This window comes from Schistocerca americana, chromosome 1 (genome assembly GCF_021461395.2).
Source record: "Schistocerca americana isolate TAMUIC-IGC-003095 chromosome 1, iqSchAmer2.1, whole genome shotgun sequence".
NCBI classification, from domain to species: domain Eukaryota; kingdom Metazoa; phylum Arthropoda; class Insecta; order Orthoptera; family Acrididae; genus Schistocerca; species Schistocerca americana.
This window is the reverse complement of record NC_060119.1, coordinates 1,086,884,091-1,086,912,036: the sequence shown is the minus strand read 5'-3', so window position 1 is coordinate 1,086,912,036 and position 27,946 is coordinate 1,086,884,091. Positions and strand designations below refer to the sequence as shown.

Sequence of the window (27,946 nt, the reverse complement as noted above, 5' to 3'; positions counted from 1 at the left end):
ACAGTGTAAAGGCCTCCCTGAAATCGAGGAACACGGCATCAACCCGAGAGCCGCTGTCTACAGTGCTACGGATCTCGTGCAGTAACAGAATGAGCTGAGTTTCGAGGGCTCTCTTTGCTGTAACCATGTTGATTTTTACAGACAAGATTTTCGTTCCCCAAAACGTCATAATTCTTGAACATAAAACAAGCTCCTTAATCCTACAAGAGACTGACGTCAACAACATCCATCCTGCGGCCCTTATTGCTTCAGACATCTACGACAACCTGTTGCTAGAAAGGGAGAAATTTCTTTCGCATGATCTTTCTAGAGTCTTATAGGTATCTCATCTGGTCCTCATGCCTTTCCACTACCAAGTAATTTAAGCTGCTTTTCCAGTTGACAACATTTTACTTTCAAAGTCATTGAACGCTTGCTTTTCTCACTGCTCTTCTTACGCTCCGTTCAGCTTCTGTTCATCAGGTGGATTTTGACTTCTCTTGAATCTGAGATGCTCTCTTTGTTTAAGGAGCAGTTTCCTAACACGGATATTAACCCATGGTGGATCTTTCCAGTCCCTTGAGACCTCGTTTGGAATATACTTGTGTAACGTATTACTATCTTTACGACGTTGCTCATCGAGCCATATACGTTATCTCACATTTCTAGCTGCTTCTCTCACACAAATAATGATAAAAATTCAGAAATTCAGGGTCGCCACCAGCCCAAGCCCTTCCTAACCATTTAGAAAAAAGAAACGGAGCTGGAAAATTATTAGTTTAATTACTTTAATAATGTAATTACAAGTACGCAAATTTCTTTAAGCAGCCAGATAAATAGCACTCCATGTCGTGCATGAAGCAACTTGATTAATTCAGGAATGGAAATCAGAGTAAGGGGGTAAGATCGACACCAAATAATTTATCTTACACGTACATTATTTATTGTAACTAAATATTTGGTTGCACATCGTAACTACACATAACTGGTGCCTGACTCGAAATATTTAAGTAAGAATTACGTGAGAATGAAACAGAGCACAATTTAACTACAGCAATAAGAAACACAGAAGACGGGGGTGGCAGACAGTGATACTATCATCTCCTTTGCATTAATACCATAAAAATATCTCAGTGACATCTGCATTACGATTCTACGCATGCTCTGTTCTGGACAGAGGTTTAACCAATACACAAGGCTGTGCGACAATTATTTGACGTACTAACTGCGGCTGCTGCTTGCAAACGGCCGAACTAGAGCACGTGGTGCATTCTGACTCAAACTGTTGTGCTGCTTTGTAGAAAGCGCACGAAAGAACAGATATTTTTGCAGAAATTGTAGCTCATTAAACAAGTAAACTGTTAAAATAAAGCCTACTGCGGTGCCGTGGTGAACCAAAACAGTCATTGATTACCAAACACATGGCACAAAATCGACACACTAATACAAAAGCAATTTCCACAAAATATAAGATTAAAAAATCATTAAAAAAATAATTCGCTTCACACGCTTCAGATAAGCTAAAGTTCTAAGTATTTCACCAGTTAAACATAACGAAGTCCTAACTCAACCTGATTCTTATCACCTGAAACCCCCCTTAAGAGCTACGATCCATACTCACCAAGCGTTCACCGAAGAGAGTCCCTTTCTCTTTCCAGATAACCTAGCTCCCCGTGCAGCGGAAGCTACCAGATGGGTAGCCCTCCGTCACCAACCTCACACACAAAAACAGCCTTCGACTAAGATGGGTAAACCTCTCTGTTCAGGTATTTAAACGTAAGTTGGTCATTCTGTGCTATCCTTTGAACGAGAAGCAACATCGTCTGCTCCCAGCAGACGATGACCAATTCAGCGATTCCCACAAAACAAAGCCGAAACCCACATTAAAACACACATATAATAATCAATAGGCCTTATTTGAGTGCTCAGTCTTTCCGGAAGAGTTCATGAATTGAGCTAAAATCAGGTAGTAAAATGAACAGGTTGTATCGAATTCGACAAGCGTCTTATGAAACGACTTCACAGAGACGTTGCACTTGTCTAACGCATATTGAACGATGCTTGTCAATTTTTTCCATTTGTGCTCCACATCTTCGTTCTCATCACTGAGTATTTTATGCTGACTACTCAGATACTCCGAAATTTCGATCCTGCCACTCTGACGAAGTAAAAATATCTTCCTACCTTTCTTAACAATCCTTGTAAAACGCGTAGTCGTAGTTGCTATCACAGCCTTCTGGATATCTTTCTTTACGTTAACTGATTCGATTAGTACTGTAGGTCTCCCTGATCTTGGTTTAACTGGGGTTGTTCGGATGCGTTTTCATCCCATTATCACGACGCCAACAGTTCACTTGGTTAGCTTTAGAAGGGTTAAAATCTGAGTCATGGATGTGTTACTCAGGTGACATACTACGAGGGTGAGTCAAATGAAAACTTTTAATATTTTTTAAATATTATTTATTGTGCAGAAATGGTACAAAGCTCTATCACGTTTCAATATACTATCCCCCACGCTCAATGCAAGTCCTCCAGCGCTTACAAAGTGCATAAATTCCTTTAGAAAAAAATTCTTTTGGTAGTCCGCGCAACCACTCATGCACTGCGTGGCGTACCTCTTCATCAGAACGGAACTTCTTTCCTCCCGTTGCGTCTTTGAGTGGTCCAAACATATGGAAATCACTTGGGGCAAGGTCTGGTGAGTATAGTGGAGGAGGAAGACACAAAATAAAGGTCTGTGATTGTTGTAACTGTTGTACGGGCAGTGTGGGGCCTTGCATTGTCATGTTGCAAAACGACGCCTGCTGACAGTAATCCACGTCGCTTTGATTTGATTTTTGGGAGATCTGTGTATGATGCACTGGTGACAGTGGTCCCTGTAGGCATGTAATGCTCCAAAATGACGCCTTTTTCGCCCCAAAAGAGAGTCAGCATAACCTTGCCTGCTGATGGTCCTGTTCGAAACTTGTTTGGTTTTGGTGTTGAGGAATGGCGCCATTCCTTGCTCGCTCTCTTCGTTTCTGGTTGGTGGAAGTGAACCCAGGTTTCGTCCCCAGTAACGATTCTTGCAACGAAGCCATCACCTTCTCGTTCAAAGCGCCGAAGAAGTTCTTCACAAGCATCAACACGTCGTTCTCTCATTTCAGGAGTCAGCTGCCGTGGCACCCATCTTGCAGACACTTTGTGAAACTGGAGCACATCATGCACAATGTGGTATGCTGACCCATGACTAATTTGTAAACATGCTGCAATGTCATTCAGTGTCACTCGGCGGTTTTCCTTCACTGTGGCTTCAACTGCTGCAAAGATCTGTGGAGTTACAACTTGTTGTGCTTGACCTGGACGAGGAGCATCTTCCACTGAAGTCCACACCATTTGCGAACTTCCTACTCCATTCGTAGACTTGCTGCTGTGACAAACATGCATCACCGTGCTGAACATCTACATCTACATGACTACTCTGCAATTCACATTTAAGTGCTTGGCAGAGGGTTCGTCGAACCACACTCATACTGTCTCTCTACCATTCCACTCCCGAACAGCGCGCGGGAAAAACGAACACGTAAACCTTTCTGTTCGAGCTCTGATTTCTCTTATTTTATTTTGATGATCATTCCTACCTATGTAGGTTGGTTCATTCGTCGATGAATTTCAGTAGGTTTCACACCTTCACTACGCAAAAACCGAATAACAGAAAGCTGTTCTTCCCTGGTGCAAGTCGCAAGTGGGGCAGCTATCTTTATACTGATACTGCGACAGTATGTGTGCATCTGCACTGTGCTGCCACCTACAGGCCATTCTGCAAGCTGTTTGTAGCACACTTACCAACTTACAGTATAACGGCGAGATTTTTCTGTTTGTTATTACAAACTTGAGGTTTTCATTTGACTCACTGACTAGTCCACGCTCGAAGTCACTGAGATCTTCCGACGGATCCACTCTGCTGTTACTGCCTCCCTAAGATCAACACAATACTCGCGATACTCACGCGACTCCTTTTGTACTGGTCGGTCCGCCTCTCGCGACATCTAGTGGTTAATTCAGCATTACCTAGTGATGTCCATATACTCAATTCGGCCGGCCGATGTGGCCGAGCGGTTCTAGGAGCTTCAGTCTGGAACCGCGCGACCGCTACGACCGCAGGTTCGACTCCTGCCTCGGGCATGGATGTGTGCGATGTCCTTAGGTTAATTAGGTTTAAGTAGTTCTAAGTTGTACGGGACTGATGACCTCAGATGTTAAGGCCCATAGTGCTCAGAGCCATACTCAATTCGAAGTGGGAGTCATCACTGAAGATAATTCTGCTCCAGTCAATGAGATTCCATGCCGACGACGTGTCTGGAGACGACTCGGATAACGGTGAAACACCAGTCTGGCTGTCAACCGCCATAAGGCCCGTCAGCCATGAGTGACGGTCTGGGCTGCCATTTCTTTTCCTAGTAGGATCTCTTTGGGTGTCGTCCACGGGACCCTTAAAGCACAGCGGTACGTCGACGATACTCTACGCCCTGTTTTGTTGTCCTTCATGGCATACCATTCAGAGCTTACATTTCAGCAAGATAATGCCCTCCCACACACGGCGAGAGTTCCTATTGCTTGTGTTTGTGCTTGTCAAATTCCACCCTAGCCAGCAAGGTCGCTGTATCTCTTTCCAACTAGGGGATTTTGACGATCTAACATGCCAATTGGACACAATCTAGCACGACGTCCCTCGGGTAGACATCCAACACCTCTATCAATCAATGCATAACGGCCAGAGATGGAGCAAAGCGTTATAGACTTGCTCATTTTGTGAAGCTCTCTCTTTTGAAAAAATTATCCAATTTTTCTGAAATAGTAATCATTTGTTTATACATGTACATCACATCTACCGATTTCCGTTCCAGGGTTTCTTTGCAGTTACTTCCCTTGTACCTGTGCCTGTCTGTCCAGCTTCTGTAACTGCCCCCTTTAAAAATGTCCTTTCTCTTGAACCGAACTGCCTACTGTGGTATTCATCCACGATGACAGTATCTATAGCATCAGAGAACTTCATACACATCTCATCATTCCTGATACTGGTGTTTTTCTTGAACTTTAGCCTGGATCTCATCATTCCTGATACTGGTGTTTTTCTTGAACTTTAGCCTGCTCTTCATCATTATCAAACTGTGATCCGCCTCTGTATCAGCTCGTGCTTATGCCTTACACTCCAATATCTGATTTCTGAATCTCTGTTTCACCACGGCGTAATTTAGCCGTCGTCTTTCCGTATGTCCAGCTCTATCCCAAATATACCTTCTTCTTCTTCTCCTCCTACTCCTCTTGTGATTATTTAACGTTGTATTCGCTAGCATTACCTGAAATATAATGCAGAACTCTTTTTGTCTTTCTTCTCTCTCATTCGTATGTAATATCCACGACACAATGTTCTAGTCACAAGATGTTAAACTGAACTAAGTGCATAAACTTCAACAAATATTATCGATACTACGTGTAAAAAAGACTGTATCGTGTAAAAATGACTGTATCGTGTAAAAATGACTGTATCGTGTAAAATTGACGATAATTATTTCATTATTTCTGTAATAATTTAATTTCTGTGTGAATTAAAACTATTATCAGAGAACTACATTAATAGACTACGAAAATTATAATCATTTTTTTAATTATCTGTGATAATTGTGGTTCAGTTGTTCTTCCTGTGCTAACGAATGAACTGTTCGGACGTGAGACGTGTGAAGTCTGTAAAGAGAAAACCTCTAACTATATTGTTAATTAGTATTTGAAAAACAGAGTCGCCATTGTCTAGATGTGGATTTGTATTTATTTCAATTGTAATCCAATCTAATTAAAGTTTTTAAGTGTTAATTTTCAGCTCCGCAATTAGGAGCGCAGCCCTTAACACTAGTAATTTACAGCGGAGTTTACTAGTAGCTGGTATAAAAAAATATGACGTAATTTCCATTGAAAATAATTTTAAATGCTAAAGACTAGAGATAAAAGGCTTAAAGAGTTTTATCTAAATATATTGTCTTGATATAAAAGGAATTGAAAATAACAATAGACAAATTGACAATCGTCTGTCTGCCGCCATCTTAGCAAAAATATCTCCGCGGCAGTTTTGAATCGAGATTTGTAACAAACGTAAATGTTGTTAGATATAAATGAATGGAAATAAATGTGCACCGGTGGTCCCGAATTTACTTTAAAAGACAGAATTCAACTCAGATTGAATCTTTAAAAATAGTGCTCACAGCACATTACGTAATATCAATTTCTTATTTGCTGATGGATGAAGAATAATTATTTCGGACGATTTACATGAAATACTTTAATAGGAGACATACGTCAGTGTTGAGCGCGGGAAGTATTTTGTGACTAAATGTTCCTTTTGCTAGAGAAAAGTGCTTCCATCTTAAGTAACAGTTGTGTAAAATCTGTTAAATGATATGCAATTTAGTGCCGCTCACAACATTTCTACACAACGTCAAGTGGAGATTTCTTTAGCAGAGTGACAATAATCATTTTTGAGATCAAACGAATTGTTACGCTGACAATAGGTAACTGGTTTTATATTTTTTTAATCTACCTGAAATATCATTTATAAGTAATTAAAGTCATGAAATACTATAAACCGGTTCCGCCACACGTACTACCAAGCCAATATTCTCTCGTAACTCTTTCTTTTACTCTTTCCCCTACTACCGCGTTCCAGTTGCCCTTGATTATTAGATTGTCATCTTCTTTTGCATACTGAATTAGCTGCTCAATATCCTGACGTACTTGCACTATCAATCTTTCGCTTGTGATGTCCGCTTGTTTACCTGAACTATTGTTGTTGGCCTTTTCTTTTTCTTCAGATTTCTTACGAACAACCCTATCAATGAACTTTTTCAGTAATTCACTCTCTACGCTACTTTCCTTTTCATAACGGAACCGACTCCTGTTATACCATTTTCTGCTGCTATTGATGTTACTCTATACTCGCCTGACCATAAACCCTTGTCTTCTTTCTATTTTACTTCAGTGACCCCAACTGTATATAGACTGAGGCTTACATTTCCCTTTCCAGATTTTGTAGCTTCCCTAGCACGTTCAATCGTATGGTACTCGACTTACCCTTTCGTTGTTATTCAATCCGTTTCTCGTGGCTACCTTCCCATTGGAAGTCCCTTCCCGTAATCTTTTGCCAACGGAGATGTCATCAAGGCAACTTTTTAGTTACGGGCCACATGTACTTTGGCAACAAACTGTCTTTAATGCAATGGTTTCCATTGCCTTATGCATCCTGATGCCGTTGACCATTTCCAATTCTCCCGCCTGTTAAGGAAAGTTCCCCACACCACGGGCATGAGATTGTGCCCTGAAACTCTGTCTGCTCCTTGCTCCTTCCACCTTCTTTGATAAGGCCACCGGCAGAGAAAGGGTGACTCCCTATGCGGAGAGACTTCGGCCGTCATTACTAACGATTTTATTTCAAAATTTAAGCAGTGATGGGGCTCGAACTCGGGATTTAGGACGTTTGATGACTAGTCAAAGTCGCCGTCCCTAGACCACTGTCGAAACTGGGTGACATGGACAAGAATCAGCGTTGACAGATGTATGGATCTTCGTGTCACTGGATGCACATGTCACTCGATGTATACGTTCAGAATTCTCAGGATTGTTGTACAGAAGAGAAATCCTTCGATCTCTCGTTCTGCTCTTAGTTGGCTTAACTGATATGATTCAGGTTCCACGTTAAACTGTGGTTTCCCTTCGTAATATGGTTCTGTCGTGTCGCAGGTCGTGGAAAGAAGTTACTTACGGCCGCTCAAGGTAGCATGCCAAGTAAAACACCACACTGTTCTGAGCATATTGCTCTCATTACGACTGTTTCTAATGCGTACCCAAGAACATAAGCCCAACAGAGAAATTTATGACTTGCTTGCTCGCTTGAAGGGAGTTCGGAACTTCTTCAGAGTTTGTAACCTTTTTTTTTTTTTTTAAATAATGTTAACTTCCTTGCATTACCCCAACATTTAATTAATTCCCAAGCGCCCAACTGCGAAATAGAGTTGGCCGTTGGCTGTGACCATGCTCCGTATAAGCGGGCATCAATTATGATAGTTTCTGAGCACGTCCGTTGGAGTAAAAAGTGTTATTACGTAACAGTGCCAAAAATTGAAGATGTTCTACGTTAGTGTATTAGATTGAATCTAACGATCATTCTAATGTTTTTGCATTACTTAAGGTGTGATATTTCGTCTACTCTCGATTTGTTTATTTTTCACAGGACGCACAGGAAAATCGTTGTTACATACTCGCACAGGAAAATCGTTGTTACATACTCGGTAGTTTTGTAAAAGACGAGATTGAGGAGACCGAATCGAAGGAAGAATGTGGATTGAGATTTCTATGAATGTAACAGTCTAAGAAGTAGTGCTCCTTAAAGTCAAGAGTGAATCAGAATTTGTGGTGTGCTAAATTTCCTCTGACAGTAAGAACTTACATAATAACGATGTATGACAAAATTACAGAAGAGGTACAGGTGGAAGTTGAGCTGTGAGAGCGGATAGTGACTCGTGCTTGCAGAGCTCAGTCAGTAGACCACTTGTCCGCCAAAAGAAAAGGTCCTACATTCGATTCCTCGTCAAGCAAGTAGATTTGATTTGCCAGAAAGTTTCAGAATTACAGAACATGGCATTAAAATAAAATCTGAAAATCTAGTCATGTATGATTTCTACCACTTTTATCAGTACTGTTATATTTTGTTTATAAATGTGTCTGTCAGGAAAAGACACTGGTGATATATCTGGCACATTGGTATTTCCATCAATTTGGATGTTTCGCGTTTTTTTACTTGGGAATGAGGAAGATGGAGTAGTGCTTCGTGAATTGGGGTTTCATTCATAGGGAGCAGAGTTCAAGAGCAATTCGCGCTATGCAGATCTAGGTTTCCCTGACGTCGCTGAATCACTTTCAGGTGAATGTTATTGTTTCACCTTCTTTAAGGCACGGCTGATGTACGGCCTCTATTGTATGGTTGATGGAACACTGAAATTTAATCTTCTCTCTCCCTTCTTTTTTTTGAACGACAAGCGCTTTTCTGAAGTCCTTCTAGCAAAAGCGTCAGTTAATAATACGCCGACTTAGTTCACACGATATGACAAGAGATGTCTGCTGTGTTATTTACGAAACTGTGCCTCGAATAGCAGAAACGTCTGTTTGATATCACTGGTTAGAGTGATAATAGATAAGTAAATGAAAGTATTTGTTGAAAGAAGTCATGTTCGCAAAATATACGTCCAGTGAAAAGGTTTAGCTTTGACAATAACATTTATACATACCGGAAGATTTTAAAAGTCTGACGTGTGCTGAAGCAAACTCTTGATAATGGTTCAGAGGCCGAAATCGCAATCGTGAAGTGAAACAGCCAGTGAAATACAATCAACGGCGAACATGATGTCCCTCAAAAAATTCTACATGACTGAACCTCACCCATGAGAAGTTGATAAATAAAAATAAATCACACTAAGTTGTTGGAATAGAGTGGGTGAGGAATTCAGAATGTTAGTCGATGAGTATGAAAATAAAATCAAACACACGTAGGTGTTTTTATCGAAACATGCAGACACTGTTTTCGATGAAAACTACAACCCACACTTCAGGAACAGATATCGGCCGGCTTCAGGAAAAAATGAAAATAAGAAGCCATTTATACGTTTACCGGAAGATGTTCAGAGATTTAGAGAATCAGAACTGGCACCAAGAATAGCGCGGGAGCATGAGGCTAGGAGGTGGTGAACGACGTAACGGGGTCTGTGCTAGAGAGAAGACGGGTATCGTTCATAGCTTACTACTGCACAGCTACGGTATTCATTTAGACTTTCTTAGCATGTGGCTTGTGCTGAGTAATATTCAACTCAATGTAATGGAGTTTCCAGTATAGCAACCCATAGATGCAGATGTCTTTAGAGACTTAGCAAAAGCTCGGGCTGGATATATGTAAGGAGAAAAATCTAACGTGGTCCTAAAAGCAAAAAATATCGATAACATGAATCACAGTTCTCCGCATACGAGTGTGTTCTGAAGAAGTTCGGGTAGAATGAGGATTTTTGTACAAGACAGTGTCGCCAGTTTGGTTGGAGGTTATGGCTGTGTTCACGAAGTACGTAAGTGAAACCGAGCTAAGAAATCGTACCTAACACAGTCGTCTCCAGGCGCCGAAGAGTATTATCTAATGCAATGCACACACCTTGAGCAAGTGGAACATATGGTTGAAGCTGCAAACTCTCAACATTTAGCTGTCGAATGCAGTGTTGTATGAAAGAGAAAGTTGTACTTGACGTACGGGTAGACCAAGGAATCTAGTCGTCTGCTCTTCTAGTCGTACCTTGTTCGGTGTTTTATTCTCTTAGCTCTTCCGTTGCTTGGTCTGTGTATGCATTCATTTTAATTTCAAAAATTGTCACTCATCGTACAGTTTACGATAACTGTCTGTGTTAACTACGTACTGACATAGTTAATTCGTATATTTTTCACAACTAATCACTTTCTTATCGGAGAAATAACTCCTTGGGTTTGCTTTGGGCGTTAACAACCCAGTCGTCAGCTACCCCATTCACAGTTTTGGAAATACAAGTCTTCGCCGTTGCATAAAATTACGCTTGTGTTCGTTCAGTGAGCTACCTCAAAATACTAGTTTGAACCCGAACATCCGGCGTCGATGACTCAGATTACAAAGGAACCACAATACAACTTGTGTTTTTCAACTTTATGGCACACTACAGTCTTCCTTATGTCCCATTATATTTGGGCAAACTTTGTCTCTGTTTTCTTTTTTTCCTGTCGAAGTTTTGGATCATTTTTCTCGATAAACAACACTGGCGACTCAGGTTGCTGAAATACTGCGTCCGAGAGCATACACAATTCATAGTTCTCTTTTTACCCGTATCTGGATGGACTCTAGTGCCTTTGGTTCCATGCTGTAATTAAATGCCGCATCAGCCGAGTGGAAGTTTGAGACAATAAATAAACCTCAGCGACTAAACCAAATTAAAATTTCACCCAACGACGAGAATGTGGTTTAGCGGCAGCATTCTGATAGTCTATACGAGCGAAGGATTCCACGTTTGTTGATAGTGGAAGTGAATACCTTGTAGGTGTACGTAGGCGCAGCATGACTTAAAACGTTCCATCTTTATGCCACATTTCAAGTGTTATGAATCGGGATGACGATATATGGTGGTCCAAAGATTAGAACATTTTCCAGTGTAACGTGGTCACCTAGGCAGCCTTGCAAGAGGTGCGGGAACGTTGCGAGTGCGATGTTTTAGGCACATCGGTTATGAGTGGGGACGGCCTGGCCGTGAAGCGGATGCTGGCTGGCTTTGTTATGACCGCGTAGCTACCGGACGTCCGGAATGGCGGTTGTCGGCACTCAGGTCTGGCCACACGGATGTGGTTGCGCCCTGACATCTCAGAATCAGTGGCCGGGGGAGATCGACACAGGAGTACAGAGATGAAGCTGGAAGGGAACTGCAGTATCCGGGAGGGTGGGTGGGGGGGGGGGGGTGGGGGGGGGGGGGAGGAGGGGGCAAGAAGAGCGTTTTGTGGCCAGGTATAAAAGGTACTTTCCTCAGTGTAAAATGTGCTTAATGTTCCACTGTTTTACATTACAGATTCCGTTTCTGAAGTGCGATTCTACAATGTCAGTACAGTACGTGGCAGCACCAGCTTCGTGATTGAAGTCGTTTGCTCTTCATAAATGTTTTAACTTTCATGAGAGTTGCTCTTCTATCTTCTCTTAGCTGGTGCACATTGCACTCACAAACCTTCAACTGAAGACGATTGGCTGAATGACCGATGTGCATTTTCCCTTGTGTTTCCATTTGTTTACTGTGAAGTCCAGCACATGAACGGGTAACGTTACGCCGGGTATCCTCACTGTGTGGCAGTACAAGAGAGTCTAAGTCAGTGTCCTGTTGCATATTTGATAAAGTAATGTTTACGTGAATAGCACACTGTGACACGCTTGTCAAGGGGTCTTTAAGAGAAAAACTGGATTACCAAATAAAAATCCTAGGGTGCTGTTTAAAAAGGAGGTACCGCTGTTATCTTCGTTACCAACGAAGTCATAAGAAAGACAATCATGCTGGTAAATGTCCCCCTGGTAGATAAACAAGTATTTGCTTCAAAATTTTATTTTCCTTCTTGACCAAACGTTATTCGAGTTAGTCGAGATAATGGGGCACATGTACTTCGTGCGTCGCAGTGTACCACGAGATAGGGGGAGAATTAAAACTTTTAACGCGTCCAACCTTCTACATCTACGTATCTACATACATACTCCGCTAGTCACCAAGCGGTGTGTGGCGGAGGGCACAATTCGCGCCAAAGTCATGTTGTTCCCCCCCCCCCCCCTCCCTCCCTCCCCTCCCCCCCCTGTTCCACTCGGATCGCGCGAGGGAAAAACGGCTGTCTAAACGCCTCAGTACGAACTCTAATTTCCCTTTTCTTTGAATGGTGATCATTGCGCGATTTGAAAGTTGATGTTTTACATCCTCGGCGAAGATCGGATTCCGGAATTTAGTGAGCAGCCCCTTCCGTTTAGCGCGTCGTTTATCTGCAAGGCTGTCCCACTTCAAACTTTCTATGAGATTTGTAACGCTCTCGGGATGGCGAAATGTACCAGTCTTGCCGCTCTTCTTTGGACCTTCTCAATCTCTTGAATAAGACCTAACTGATAAGGGTCCCATGCAGATGAACAATACTCTAAGACTGGACGAACTGAAGTATTGTAAGCAATTTCCTTTGTTGAAGGACTGCATCGCTTCAGTTCATCGCTAAAGTTCGCCTTGCTCTTTCCTTGTGTAATCTGAAGATTCCAGTTGAGATCATTTCGAATAGCCACACCCGGATACTTGACGGATGTTACCTCTTCCAAAGACTGGGCATTTATTTTGTACTCTTACATTAATGGGGATTTTCGCCTTGTTATGCGCAGTAGATCAGACATACTGATATTGAGAGGTAACTGCCAGACATTACAACACGCATTTATTTTCTGCAAATACTTACTGATTTCTTCCGGCAAACAGTCTAATATCGCTGTCAATACCATCAACCAGATGGTTTATGTAAATCGTAAAAAGCAGCTGACCTATTGCGCTGCCCTGGGGCACACCCGAAGTTACGCTTATTTCTATCGAAGTCATCCATTCAGGACGACATACAACACCCTTTCTGTTAGAAAACTTTCTATCCAACCGCATATGTCATCGGATAGACGGTATGCGCGCACTTTTTGGAGCAAGCGACAGTGCGGAACTGAGTAGAAAGTCGAGAAATATCGCATCAACCTGGGAGCCCGTATCTAGAGCCTGTTGTATATCATGCACAAAGAGGGCCAGCTGTATATGCTTCCTAAAACCGTGCTGGTCCTGCAGAGTCTAGAAAGGTCGTTATATCTGAACACAAAATATGTTCCATGATTCTAAAACAAATCGATGTCAGTGAAATTGGCCGGTAATTATGTGCATCCGACTTTCTACCCTTTTTATAGATTGCTAGGACCTGGGTCTTCTTCCAGTCCCGTGGAACTATCCGCTATTCCAGTGATCTCTGATAGATGATGGATAAGAATGGTGCTATATTTGTAGCATTGTCATCATACAATCTGACGGGGATACCGTCTAGGCCAAATGTCTTCCTGGCTTCTAAGGATCTTAACTGTTTTACAATCCCAGATACACTAATCACTGTGTCAGCCAGCCTTCCGTTTGTTCGATAATTGAAAGGGGGAATGGTGCTGCAGTCCTCTACCGTAAACGAGTCTTTGAAAGCTAGGTTTAGAATTTCGGCCTTCTGTTTATCATCATCCGTTACATTACTGTCAGCAAGAGAAGGTATTGAATTATTTGTAGCGCTCATAGATTTTACGTACGACTAAAATTTGTTGGGTTATTTATAGAATGTGCAGATAAGATTTTGCTTTCAAATTCCTTAAAAGAATCTCTCATTGAGCTTTTGCCAGCTGCTTTGATTTTGCTTAATTTCTGTTTGTCAGCGGGGCAGTAACTACGCTTAAAACGACTGTGCAAAATCCTCTGCTTTCTCAGTAACTTCCCAATATGTTCGTTGTACCAAAAAGGATCCTTTCCCTTCCCAGTATTTTTGCTAGGCACATACTTCTCTATCACGTGGTGGGAAATGCCTTTAAATTCCGACCAAAGATGCTAAATATCTCTGTGTCCCGCGGTGAAAGCTTGGAGCTGATTATGAAGATATTCATTAATGACACTTATTTGCTTTCCCAAACAAGAAAACTCTACGCTGTTTCTTCGGTTTTTTTTTTATTTTCCAACTTCCACTGACATAGAAGCCACAGCGATATTATGGTCGCTAATACCTTCTTCTAGATTAACTTCAATAAGATCAGGTCTGTTTGTCGCCAAGATATCTAATATGTTCCCATCTCGAGTTGGTTTTCTAACCAATTGCTCAAGGTTGTATGTTGAGACCGCTCCTAGAATAACTTCACTCGAGTCTTTGCTCCTGCCCCAGTGATAAACGTGTAATTTTCCCAGTCAATGGATGCCAGATTAAAGTCTTCACCTATAACTAATGGATAATTTGGATATTTATTTCCTATGTACTCAAGACTTTTCCTGAAACGTTCTGCGATGTTTGTTGCGGATGTCGTTGGTCTATAAAAACATCCTAAAACAATGTTCAATCCTTGTCGGATTGACAGCTTTATCCCGACTATTTCACAAAATTGATCTCAGCTGCGTTTAAACAGCTTTTAACTGCAACGAACACACCACCTCCCATAGCAGCAGTCCTTCGTGCGCAGGGAGAAAGTTATCTGTTTAAACAATGGAGAAGCCAGTCATCTTCATGCTTTTGCAGTTCTATGAAGCAGTGCTAATCCAACTACAGAATTTTTTGGTGTGGTGGCCAGCAAGCCATACTAAGCTCGCTCCAAGACGTACCAAATCAAAGCCAAATTTAAAAAGGTAGGAGTATTTCCTACTCGAAACTGTTTGATAACCGTGTTGTGCTGGGGCGTAACTTGCTTTGCAAACACTAAAGGAGTCGCAAATCTGTATATATTGCAAGCAGTATATGTTTAAACCGTAGTAATGCCGCAGAATTCTTTTAAGACAGATACAATTATAAGACTGAATACGACAACACGTGTGCTTGTTATAATCACTGGAAACTATGATGCCCATATAATCCCAATATTCTGTTTAAGAGAAACTGTATTTGCGAATTACATTTGCACTTTCTTTGTCAATGTGTTCATTGTCCAATAATGCTATAACTTAACACAATTTTTAATGCTGCAGCTGAGTCTTTTCGTTAATGTGTAATTAAAACTGAACTACGAGAACCACAAATTTCAGTACAGTCAACTTGAATGCTCTAATAATTTTTTTTTATGAAGAAAGATGTTTGGTGTTTGCATAAATAGAGGAAACTACTGCTTGTTTCACCATCTTCATCTTCGCTAAAGTAGAAAAGTCTGAAAGGTTTCCGCAAACTTTTGCTTTAATATGCGAATTCATAAGAGCCTATGACACTTGTTTTTATAACATGAAACGTTACTCCTTTGTATAAAATATGATTCATGTGAATGAACGCAATCTGATTAACATTTTTAGTTTCGTTGGGGCAACAACAACAACAACAACTTTCGCAAGGCGCAGCGGAATAATTAAAGGGGGGGAGGAGGACGGGGTGTAACAAGCGTTAACGAAGCCAAAACTGCAACTATAATCCTTGTAATAGATCTCATGTAGCTGCTAACCATGCCTGTGATGGAAATGCATCTTCCAGGTGCAATTCGCGCTATGCAAATATTTTTGCTCTCTTTGTCCAACAACACCTAACAATCTGAAAAACCCTAAGAAGTGGGGTAACAGAGATAATCTTGATGTCTACGCCTTCGTTGGGCCTTGTCTCGAAGTTCAGCAGTGTCAAATTTACCTGTAGAGCTGAAAACTATTTAATGAATCTGTAAAGCCTGTTTCATTTTCCTCTAACAGTTTTAAACGAATGTAGTGCGTTTCGAGAACGTAGTTCTTGAGTGAACACACATGCAGATATGGAACATAGGGAAGGTAGACTTTAACACAGATCATAAAAACCAAATATTACTCACACCCGATACTGTATAATGTATAATGTTCAATATTTGAAACCAAGTTATCACAATTCATATACAAATTGAAAACAACGGACGATGAGCCTTTCCATTACAATCCTGACACAATCATCACATCATTTATGTGAGATACATTATTTGATAAGTGGGAGAGCAGTAAGATAAGGCAATTGAAGCCTTGTATGACTGAAGACAAACTGAATATTGACCCCACGTGTTCCAAATATTCTAAAAGTGTGAACGGAGATCCTACACTTACGCCAAACACAGCTGTAAAATGTAATGCAGAGAGAAATGTACGATAATACGTTACAATCTGAAAAACAACGCAGCGTACTATGACGTAAATACAGCACAGTGTGCAAGTCAGCAACCATCTGACCACAATTCAGAATAATGTCTGTTTAATATGTCATTTCACAATCAAAAAGCATCTATACTCCGAGGTAGAAGTGGCACATCGGCATCACGAAAGCAGACAGAAAGCAAAAGCATGTGTCTTCGCCGGCCTAACTAGGCCTCGCGAACCAGTTCTGCCGTCAAGCTTCCGTATTGGCTGAGCCCCGTCAGAGGTCGAACGTCTTGCTAAGACGTAACACTGTTTCCTGAGACGTACTACCCCCCCAACAGACGGCTGAAATGTGTGCAGATCTTTGAGGAAGACAAGTGCCGAACAACGCGCGCACGAATAAGCGGCATGAAAGGCATGTTTTACCCGACACTTTTCAAGTTGCACGTCGGAAAATACCGATATCCAGTTGGTTGAAGTTATAAAATAATTGAGACTAGAAATCAATTTTAAACATCATAGGTGTAATTGCTGTAGACGGACTGTTCTAGTCGCTACCACAGATTTAAGTATTGGCACTGCTGTTCTGAGAACAAAGTATCCGGTAAATGCATTGCACATGTAAACATTGATGATAGGTGTTAAAGTTCTTCAGAAACAGCAACCTGACTGTATTATGTTCTTCGGAATTACGTGTATCCGGGAAATGAACATTTTTCCAGGCCAAGGTTAGGTAACTTAAGTCACGAGGTATGGTCTCTCAACAGCGCGAAGATTTTCGAACTTGCTCTCTAAGGTCAGTTGTCACGGAATGCTTTAATGTTCTCCTTCCCCTCCTTAAACTGCCAACTCTATAATGTTTTGCTGTCGAGGTATCTGCCTTTTTCTCTCCAATAAAATCAAATGTGTTCGTTGTGGTGGTAAGAAAAATTTAGATCCCAGCAATGAATGTCAATTTTGCAGACTTACTTTCTGTACCTACCGAGCGGAATTTTTATGTAAAAATTTAAACCCTGGAATTTAGTTTTACGTGGAAATTTATTTGCTACAGAGATATAATTTTTCAAAACGTAAAATTCAATCCTCTAACAGTCCATTTACGTGTATTAATAAAAAAAAAACACAAAAATGTGATATTGTGTAATAAATCATAAAATGCTGCAGACTTCAATAAAATAAACAAGGAGCATTTAAACAACACTCAAATAATTGTAAAAATAAATGTTACATGACAAATTTAAACTTTCAAATGATTTATGCCTTAAATCTCTGTTTAAACATAGGGGTCCTAGAGTCCCTATCTCGTTGCATACGTTACAGTCACCTACGAAGTTAAGGGTTAAAAGCACTTTCTCAAGAAAGCAATACCCGAATTTGCGTTTTGAAGGTAAATGTATTTAACTCCAGTGTGCTGTGTTAACTATTGGTGTCTCTTTGCGTAATTGCTGCCCAGTGTACTTAATGTGAACTTCATATCCTAAGTTCTTTTTCTGTTGAACGTTACGTTGTTCTAAGTAACTAATTTCAGGTAACAAATGTTTCGTAACTATAGTGATTATATTACATCTTTACATACAGTAAACAATTACCTTAAACATCCGTATTATTACGATGACACGACTTTCACTGTTGTACAATATGTACCAACATAACAAAAAGATGAGCAGGCACCAGCACAGCTACCTTTTATTTTACCAAAATGTGAATATTCTGCGAAGGCATCCAAGCTACAAAGCACTCAAGTTTATGGACAAAACCAGCGAGGCTTTTGATGTGTATTTAAGTATTACCTACCATAGTCCAGTCGGCGTAAGAACATCCCTGACAGTTGCAATGGGCTGGGCGCTGCAGCTTCAGGCGCATACCTCAACCAGTCACGTACGCCATTTTGTAAACGTCTCCGTGGCAACGCGTCAGTTTTGTCACTGCTCTGTAGGCAGCTTTTGTTTTCGCCTGCAGCCGTTTGCACTTCGCAGCGGAAAGCTGGCAACAGCGCTAGTAGTTCTGAGAGGATTAATTATGCCAACTTCCCATAGGGTGTATAACTTAACTTTTCTTTCTCTTGTCCGCTTCTTAAACCTTCTTTCTGCTTTTAAAATAGCGTGCAGCGAATATGTTATCAAATTAAGTAGTCCACGCCAACATATTTAAAAACGCACCCTTAAGTAACAAAGTGTGAGGGCATACGTCTTACATTCATTCAGCTCGGTCTCCACTAGGAGCAGACAAATTACATCTGCATCTCTCATTAATTTAACGTAGTTGAAAGCGAGTTTGTAGCAAAGTGTGGCCCTAACCAATAATTAGGGTAACTGACAACAAAATAAAGATCGAAGACGGTACATAAAAACACGAAACTAAACGGAAAGAGTTCTGTTTTATGCAGTGGTGGTGCTGGCTTATTACACATGTCATACCAAGAACACAAATTCATTGTAGGTAGACACATTTAGGCCCCTGACAAAAATTGAATTCACATGCCTTTTGTAAAGTCGCTGGTCTGACATGCAAGGCAAAGAAGCCACCTACGAGGCAAAATCACGCGTCACCAACTGCTTATGTGGTCGTAGGTTAAGCAGCTTGTCGTTCATATAGGCAAATAAAATGCAGCAAACTCGAAGGTTCGTGGTCCTCCAATTTTTTCTAGTTTTTATTCTCTCTCTCTCTCTCTCTCTCTCTCTCTCTCTCTCTCTCTCTCTCTCTCTCTCTCTCTCTCCCTCTTTCTTTCTTTCTTTCTTTGAAGCGTAATGAGTACTTCCGAGATCAGTAACATATTAAATGATCGCATTGGTAATGCACTGGTAGATCTATTCGACTTATAAATGAAGGTGACGGTGTTTAGAAAGTCCGTAAATAGTAACGTTTTCAACGACGATTTGATGATCTTTTACAATGACAAATATTTTTGTACCGAAAAAGGCATATATTACCTCTAACCCAGTCACCGAAAACCAAATGAAGGTCAAATACGAAACAAGAATCGTGTGGTATAAAATTTTTGTACGGTGGTAGGATGGCGTGTAATGACCAACAGACCAAAAATTCCCAACGTTAGGGTGTAAGCGTAGGTGTAGTCGAGTAATGGTAACCTTTTTTGTGGTGTTTCTTGAGTAACTCTAAAAGCGCGGCTTGTAGCGAAAATTGTAGTACAAAACTATACTACTTACATTTCCTACAAAAAGGTCTTATGTATCTGTAGCACTATTATTTTTTCGCGTTGCAGGGGATGGAAAAGTCGCAAATTATTAAACATGGTGTTTAACTGTATGAAAATACTGCTACTGTTAAATGATTTGGGTAACATCAAAATTAAATGTGTGTCACGCGTGTAAGTGCAGCAGAGCCGTGTTAAGGGCTGAACTGTGTTCTGGGGGCGTAACGTGGTGGAGGCGATGGCGGTGTATGGTAGAAGCGCGAGGGAAGGTAGATCACCAGATTAAGGTCAAGCAATTTCCTTCTTCATAGGTCTGCAAACTGAAGAGCAATCAGCTGATTCTCTACTCCGTCCTCCCCACCACGACACAAGAAGCAACCACAGCGTGTTTCACAAGTTATACTCAACCTCCACATTGTGTAAACATGCCTAGAGATGATTATTTTCCGTTAAGTTGAAACACGTATGTATTCAGTAGCAGCGATGACGAGGCATGGCAGAATCTCTGACGAGAGAGTTATTTATCGTTGCTGGTCTGCGCTTGACCGCGCGTGAGTGCAGTTGTACGTAGCGAGTCGCGAGAGCATGTAGTTGCGAGTAGGGAGTTTGCGAGGAGTCGCCGGGCGTCGACATGGGTCTCTGGTCACGATTCAGGACGAGGTATATTGTTAAATAAGGTAATGAAGCAGCATTGCGCCCATCTGATAATGTAGCATATATTAATTGTAATTAAGTTGTTCAAGAATTGCCCCAATAATAATTTTGTTTTCAAAGCAATCGCTTTTAAGAAAAGAATCATTCCAATTGAAACAATATTTCCTATGCTTTTCCTCCCAGAATCAATTTATCAGATTAATTATTGCACAGGGCCTAAGGTCAGCGCAGCTGCCATTGTAAAATTTATCAGGTTGATCTTAACGTTAATTTTGTGGGGACTTAACATTTTTGCACATTTTTATTATCATTGAGTTTTATTACTGTGGGAAGCTAACATTTGGCAGTATTTGCTATTCCATTCAATTATTTTCATTTTCATATTTTTGTGGGGAGGTTACACTTGGCTCTATTCCCATTTAACGTTTAATTATTGTCCTTTCAAAATTCCACGGGGAGGTTACAAAGTACACCAACACAACATGAAATCCGGATATTAATTACTAATGATACTAAAGCAAGAAACGCATATGGACAGAACTGTATGAATTTGTGCACGTTGTTCTACGCTGCAAAGAGGGAAAATAGGTTTTTAGTCATCCTACACGTAAGCTTTAACATTCTTCCGGAAAAAGACATCTTTCCTTCCCTCCACGTACGATGACCGCTTTTCAGTTTACGGACAGACTGTAGCTCAACATTAACTGCCCAGTTCTCTTATGTGAGCAGGTCTCGTGTTTATGGAGTGGAGTTATTTTCAGTTTATTAAATGGTTATCTATTTGGAGTTAACAGCCGAAACTGTCAACTGTCTACCACACTGAAGAGCCTGCCCCACGTGTAAGATACCGTCAATATGTATTCGACAAAGTGGATTTCATAGTCTCCACTACGACTGACTTAAGCACTTCTCACGGCATGAGGGTATCAAATGGATCATAGTAGCCTGAGCTCTCCCGACGTCTGAAGAGGCTTAAATCGACTCACCTAACTTTATGGAACTTCAGATATTTCAACGTAAGTCAAGCAATGCATTAACTCCCCTCGCACAGGCCATGAAGGCCCAAAGGTACCGACCGACCGCCGTGTCATCCTCAACCGCAGGCGTCACTGGATGCGGATATGGAGGGACATGTGGCCAGCACACCGCTCTCCCGGCCGTATGACAGTTTCCGAGACCGGAGCCGCTACTTCTAAATAAAGTAGCTCCTCAGTTTGCCTCACAAGGGCTGAGTGCACCCCACTTGCCAACAGCACTCGGCAGAACGGATGGTCAGCCATCCAAGTGCTAGCCCAGCCCTACAGCGTGTAACTTCGGTGATCTGACGGGAACCGGTGTTATCACCGCGGCAAGACCGTTGGCCAAGCAATGCATTGCAGCAAATTATTTTTCTAGACTTGAACATGAACAGTCCCATTCACACCCAACTTGGAGGATACACCGTGGATGCATCGTAAATGGCTCCACCCACACCAGCCCACTCTTCAATTGCCGGAAATTCGTGAACGGAAGTTTATGCAGTCTGCCAGTAACGCATTTAGTTGTGAGACAAGTGCAGTAACTTTTTGATCGTTCATTAGTTCACCACCCAGTGACTAACAGAATCACAAGACTTTACAACACGCTGTCAACGATAGACAGCAGCAAGGTGCCAAACTTACCCATCCAATCCCTTTCCCATGAACACTAAAAAGCCACTGATAGTATCACACAAATTACGCACTTATATGACATTGTTCATCGGTACGTATTTTACATAAAAGCGCACTTTCAAAAATGGCAGGCAAATTTGCATGCTTTTTTTATTTCTATTCTGTCATAGAGCCCATAATTTAGGAAGAGGATCGCTACGGTGATTGTTATGAATGCTTTATTACTGAGTATGTACCGCAGTCACTAGTACTACGGTGCCTTTTAAATACTCTTTCCTCTAACGTGGTAAAGAACTCCGTCATTTTGAATCTTTTTAGCGTAGTGAGAAGACACGGTGCAATGCAGCTGAGACTGGGGAAACAGGAAATGTTGCTGACATTGGCGCTGTGCGCGAAGACCGGCGGGGGGGGGGGGGGGGGGGGGGGGGGGGGGGGGGGGGGTTCCGCCGGCGAATTCGTGGAACTGAGGATGACCACGGGCCCACTAGGCACTGGTTCAAATGGCTCTGAGCACTATGGGACTTAACATCTGAGGTCATCAGTCCCCTAGACTGAGATCTACTTAAACCTAAGGACATCACACACATCCATGCCCGAGGTAGGATTCCAACCTGCGACCGTAGCGGTCGCGCGGGTCCAGACTGACGCGCCTAGACCCACTCGGCCACACCGGCCGGCCCACTAGGCAATGTTGGGGTTTATAAGCTCTAGTCGCACGTTATAACTGTACTTTGCGGGCAGGCGTGTCAATTAGCATCACATTAATTAAAATCGGGGAAGAATTAAAAAGGGGAAAGTAATACGAAACTTTAATAACTGCACAGCATTACTAAGAAGCAATATAATGAAAAGTAATAAAAAGCAAAGACCAAGCGGGACAGAAAGATATAGGGGTGCGTTTGTTTTTTAATACACTCCTGGAAATGGAAAAATGAACACATTGACACCGGTGTGTCAGACCCACCATACTTGCTCCGGACACTGCGAGAGGGCTGTACAAGCAATGATCACACGCACGGCACAGCGGACACACCAGGAACCGCGGTGTTGGCCGTCGAATGGCGCTAGCTGCGCAGCATTTGTGCACCGCCGCCGTCAGTGTCAGCCAGTTTGCCGTGGCATACGGAGCTCCATCGCAGTCTTTAACACTGGTAGCATGCCGCGACAGCGTGGAGGTGAACCGTATGTGCAGTTGACGGACTTTGAGCGAGGGCGTATAGTGGGCATGCGTGAGGCCGGGTGGACGTACCGCCGAATTGCTCAACACGTGGGGCTTGAGGTCTCCACAGTACATCGATGTTGTCGCCAGTGGTCGGCGGAAGGTGCACGTGCCCGTCGACCTGGGACCAGACCGCAGCGACGCACGGATGCACGCCAAGACCGTAGGATCCTACGCAGTGCCGTAGGGGACCGCACCGCCACTTCCCAGCAAATTAGGGACACTGTTGCTCCTGGGGTATCGGCGAGGACCATTCGCAACCGTCTCCATGAAGCTGGGCTACGGTCCCGCACACCGTTAGGCCGTCTTCCGCTCACGCCCCAACATCGTGCAGCCCGCCTCCAGTGGTGTCGCGACAGGCGTGAATGGAGGGACGAATGGAGACGTGTCGTCTTCAGCGATGAGAGTCGCTTCTGCCTTGGTGCCAATGATGGTCGTATGCGTGTTTGGCGCCGTGCAGGTGAGCGCCACAATCAGGACTGCATACGACCGAGGCACACAGGGCCAACACCCGGCATCATGGTGTGGGGAGCGATCTCCTACACTGGCCGTACACCACTGGTGATCGGCGAGGGGACACTGAATAGTGCACGGTACATCCAAACCGTCATCGAACCCATCGTTCTACCATTCCTAGACCGGCAAGGGAACTTGCTGTTCCAACAGGACAATGCACGTCCGCATGTATCCCGTGCCACCCAACGTGCTCTAGAAGGTGTAAGTCAACTACCCTGGCCAGCAAGATCTCCGGATCTGTCCCCCATTGAGCATGTTTGGGACTGGATGAAGCGTCGTCTCACGCGGTCTGCACGTCCAGCACGAACGCTGGTCCAACTGAGGCGCCAGGTGGAAATGGCATGGCAAGCCGTTCCACAGGACTACATCCAGCATCTCTACGATCGTCTCCATGGGAGAATAGCAGCCTGCATTGCTGCGAAAGGTGGATATACACTGTACTAGTGCCGACATTGTGCATGCTCTGTTGCCTGTGTCTACGTGCCTGTGGTTCTGTCAGTGTGATCATGTGATGTATCTGACCCCAGGAATGTGTCAATAAAGTTTCCCCTTCCTGGGACAATGAATCCACGGTGTTCTTATTTCAATTTCCAGGAGTGTAGATACCGTCCATACACGTTTCTTGCGTTAGTATCTGTATTCCATGTAGTGTTAACGAGCTTTGTCGAAATTAAACATTACCTGTGCGTAACTGCTCGCTGTGTGACGAGTGAGTCATAAGGCGCTCTGCGGAGGATCGGCGTGACATTGTGAAACGCCCCGTAGTCACTTCTTGTGATGTGGAGGAGTAGATACGGTGGGGAATCACCTCCTGGCTCTTCAGTTTGCAAACCTATATATTAGAGAATTGCGTGGCCATAATCCGACGACGTACCCTCTGTCGCTCATGGGCCATCCGTCGGCAACCCTCACCCCGTCACATCACCCGAACACGATTCTGCTGCATTTAAATGTGGTACACGTACTTGATATTTAATCTTAATTCATTTAACAATCATAAATAATTTTATACCATCAAGACAGTGTTTTTAATAACCTCCGATTTCTCGATCACCTGGACTGCGGAGACTACAAGTCCTAGAGAGAAAAATGAATAGAACCTTTTTTGTAGGCAATTTAATGTGGTTTAATTGTTTACTGAGGGTCATTTTTACCAGAAGACGCAGTTCTCGAGATACTCAAGGAAAACAGAACAACTGTTCAAAAATTTGCGACTGCACGACTTTCTCGCACAAGTTTTCTTTCTCTGACTGAACTACTCTACTAAAAAAGTGATCGGGAAATACATGGAAGCCATCATCTCGTAAAAAAGACCTTGGATGCGAACATTTCAATGGCACAGACTGCATCACGTTAGAAGTCTTTGGTTGATTGGTTTGTTAGGTTAAAGATTAAAGGGACCAAACTGCAAAGGTCCTCGGTCCCTTGTTTCATAAACACACAGAGCACAGTGAAACCATCCATTAGTCAGTCGAAGCACAAATGAAAAATTCCAGGGGAAGAAAATCCCCAAGGTCAATAATAAAGCAACATGGAAAACGCAGCACAGCAACAAAAACGACATGGAGAAGAAAGGCAGAAAGAATTAAAACTGTACAGCAGAGGATCGTGGCTGGCTGATCACGAAAATAAATGGATGAGCCAACCACTCTGCAACACGTTAAAACCTCCAGCCTAAAGGATTAGGGTGGAGTCGAATTACAACACGAAACGAATTGAAAGATACAGCGCAAAAGAGGGTGATGTAATAAAATTAAATGGACCTATAAAAGCTGCTTGAGCGAATAAAACTTAAAACCCGATCTGCCATAGAGACATTGTCACCTAAAAGACATGATAAATCATCCTGGAGATTGAAAGTTCGCCTGAGAGCGGTTAAAAGAGGACATTCCAACAACATATGAGCCACCGTCATGGCTGCACGACAGCGACAATGAGGGGGGTCCTCTCGACGCAGCAGATGACCATGCGTCAGCCAAGAGTGACCAATGCGGAGCCTACAGAGAATAACAGAATCCCTGCGAGAGGCCCGCATGGAGGAACCTCACACAGTCGTCGTCTCCTTTACTCGCCGCAGCTTGTTGGGTACAGACAGAGTGCGCCATTCGTCTGCCCACATCCCAAAGACCCGACGGCGAAACACCGATCGGAGATCAGTTGCCGAGAGGCCGATCTCCAACGTCAGTTTTCGGGTAGCTTCTTTGGCTAACTTGTCGGCGAGTTCGTTTTCCGCTATCCCAACGTGTCCCGGCGTCCATATGAACACCACTGAAAGTCCACGCTGTTCAAGAGCATGAACGGACTCCTGGATGGCAACAACAACGGGATGGCGTGGGTAGCACTGGTCAAGAGCCTGTAGACTACTGAGAGAGTAAATGCAAATGACGAAGGACTCTCCAGTGCTGGTACGAATACGCTCAAGGTCACGAAAAATGGCTGTTAGCTCTGCGGTGTATACACTGCAGCCTTCCGGCAAGGAGCGTTGGTCTACATACTCCGCATGAGCATAAGCGTACCCCACACGGCCATCAACCATCGAGCCATCTGTATAGATAGCCTCCGCGTCACGGAATGCGTCGAGGAGAGCAAGAAATTGGCGGCGCAAGACTGCAGCGGGAACTGAATCCTTTCGCCATCGTGAGAGGTCCAGCCGAAGCTGCGGCCGACGAGTACACCAAGGTGGTGTATGTGGGTGGACCTTAAAAGCAGATGGAAGAGGCAAAGACTCGAGTTCACGAAGGAGTGACCTAACACGAATCCCAATTGTATGGCCTGATCGCGGCCGCCGGTGTGGCATATGGACTGCCGCATTAGCGAAAAGGAGACGGTAGTTAGGGTGACGGGGCAAACAACGGACGTGAGCAGCAAAGTTGGCTAACAGTTGTTGACGCCGAATACGAAACGGAGGAACCCCAGCCTCAGCAAGGAGGCTATTAACAGGGCTGTTGTGGAATGCTGCTGTCGCCTGTCGAACCCCACAGTGGTGAACGGGGTCCAGCAGCTGCAACGCAGAGGGCGACTCTGAGCCATACTCCACACTCCCATAATCCAGTCGGGACAGCACGAGGGCTTCGTAGAGCTGCAGCAGAGTATTACGATCTGCACCCCAAGTTGTGTTGCTGAGGCAGCGGAGGGCATTCAGATGCTGCAAGCACTGACGCTTGAGCTGACGAATATGTGGAAGCCAAGTAAGCCGGGTATCGAACACCAATCCCAGAAAACGGTAAGTGTCAACAACCCTGAGCATGGCATCCAAAAGATAGAGCTCAGGGTGGGGATGGACAGTTCGACGCCGACAAAAGTGCATAACACAAGTCTTCACAGGAGAAAATTGAAACCCATGGGCTAGGGCCCACGCCTGCGCCTTGCGTATGGCTCCATGCAACCTACGTTCTGCAACACTAATGGTGGAGGAGCTGAAAAAGATGCAGTAATCGTCAGCGTATAACGTGGATGAGACAGACGACCCTACTGCTGCTGCAAGGCCATTAATGGCCACAAGGAAAAGGGGAACGCTCAATACAGAGCCCTGTGGAACGCCGTTCTCCTGGATATGAAGTGAACTATGGGATGTGCCAAATAAAATGCGGAATGTCCGAACAGATAAAAAATTATGAATAAAAATGGGGAGAGAGGCCCGGAGACCCCACCCGTGCAACGTGGCGAGAAAATGGTGCCGCCACGTCGTGTCATATGCTCTGGAGAGGTTGAAACAGACGGAGATGAGGTGTTGGCGCCTGGAAAAAGCAGTGCGGATTGCAACTCGAGGAAGACCGAAGTATCGGCGGTGGAACGGCCCTGACGGAAGCCGTTCTGGCACGGAGCCAGAAGACCCGGAGACTCGAGCAGCCAACACAGCCATCGACTCACCATACGTTCCTGGCGCTTGCACAGAGTATTTGTCAAGCTGATGGGCCGATAGCTATCCACATTAAGTAGGTCCTTACCAGGCTTCAGCACCGGAATGATGGTCCTCTCTCGCCACTGCGACGGAAAGACACAATCGCCCCATATGCGGTTGAAGATGGCAAGAACACATCGCTGACAGTCTGAGGATAGGTGTTTGAGCACCTGATTGTGGACGCCATCTGGCCCAGAGGCTGTATTGGGGCACTGTGCCAGGGCGCTTTGGAGTTCCCACAAACTAAACCGGGTGTTATACGCCTCAGGGTGGCGAGAAGCAAAAGAAAGCAGTTTGCCTTCCTCCCGGCGTTTCAGCACGCGAAACGCGGGCGGGTAATTCCCCATACGCAGAGGCTCGAACATAGTGCTGAGCGAAATGCTCGGCGATTGCATCGGCATCGGTGGATACCGCCCCATTGATGATAAGCCCTGCGACACCTGT

At 43.5% G+C, this 27,946-nt stretch overlaps 1 pseudogene; it reads right to left on the bottom strand.

Annotated features, from left to right (window-relative positions):
• Positions 1 to 21,458: 21,458 nt before the first annotated feature.
• Positions 21,459 to 21,576, bottom strand: LOC124556800 (annotated as a pseudogene).
• Positions 21,577 to 27,946: the final 6,370 nt, after the last annotated feature.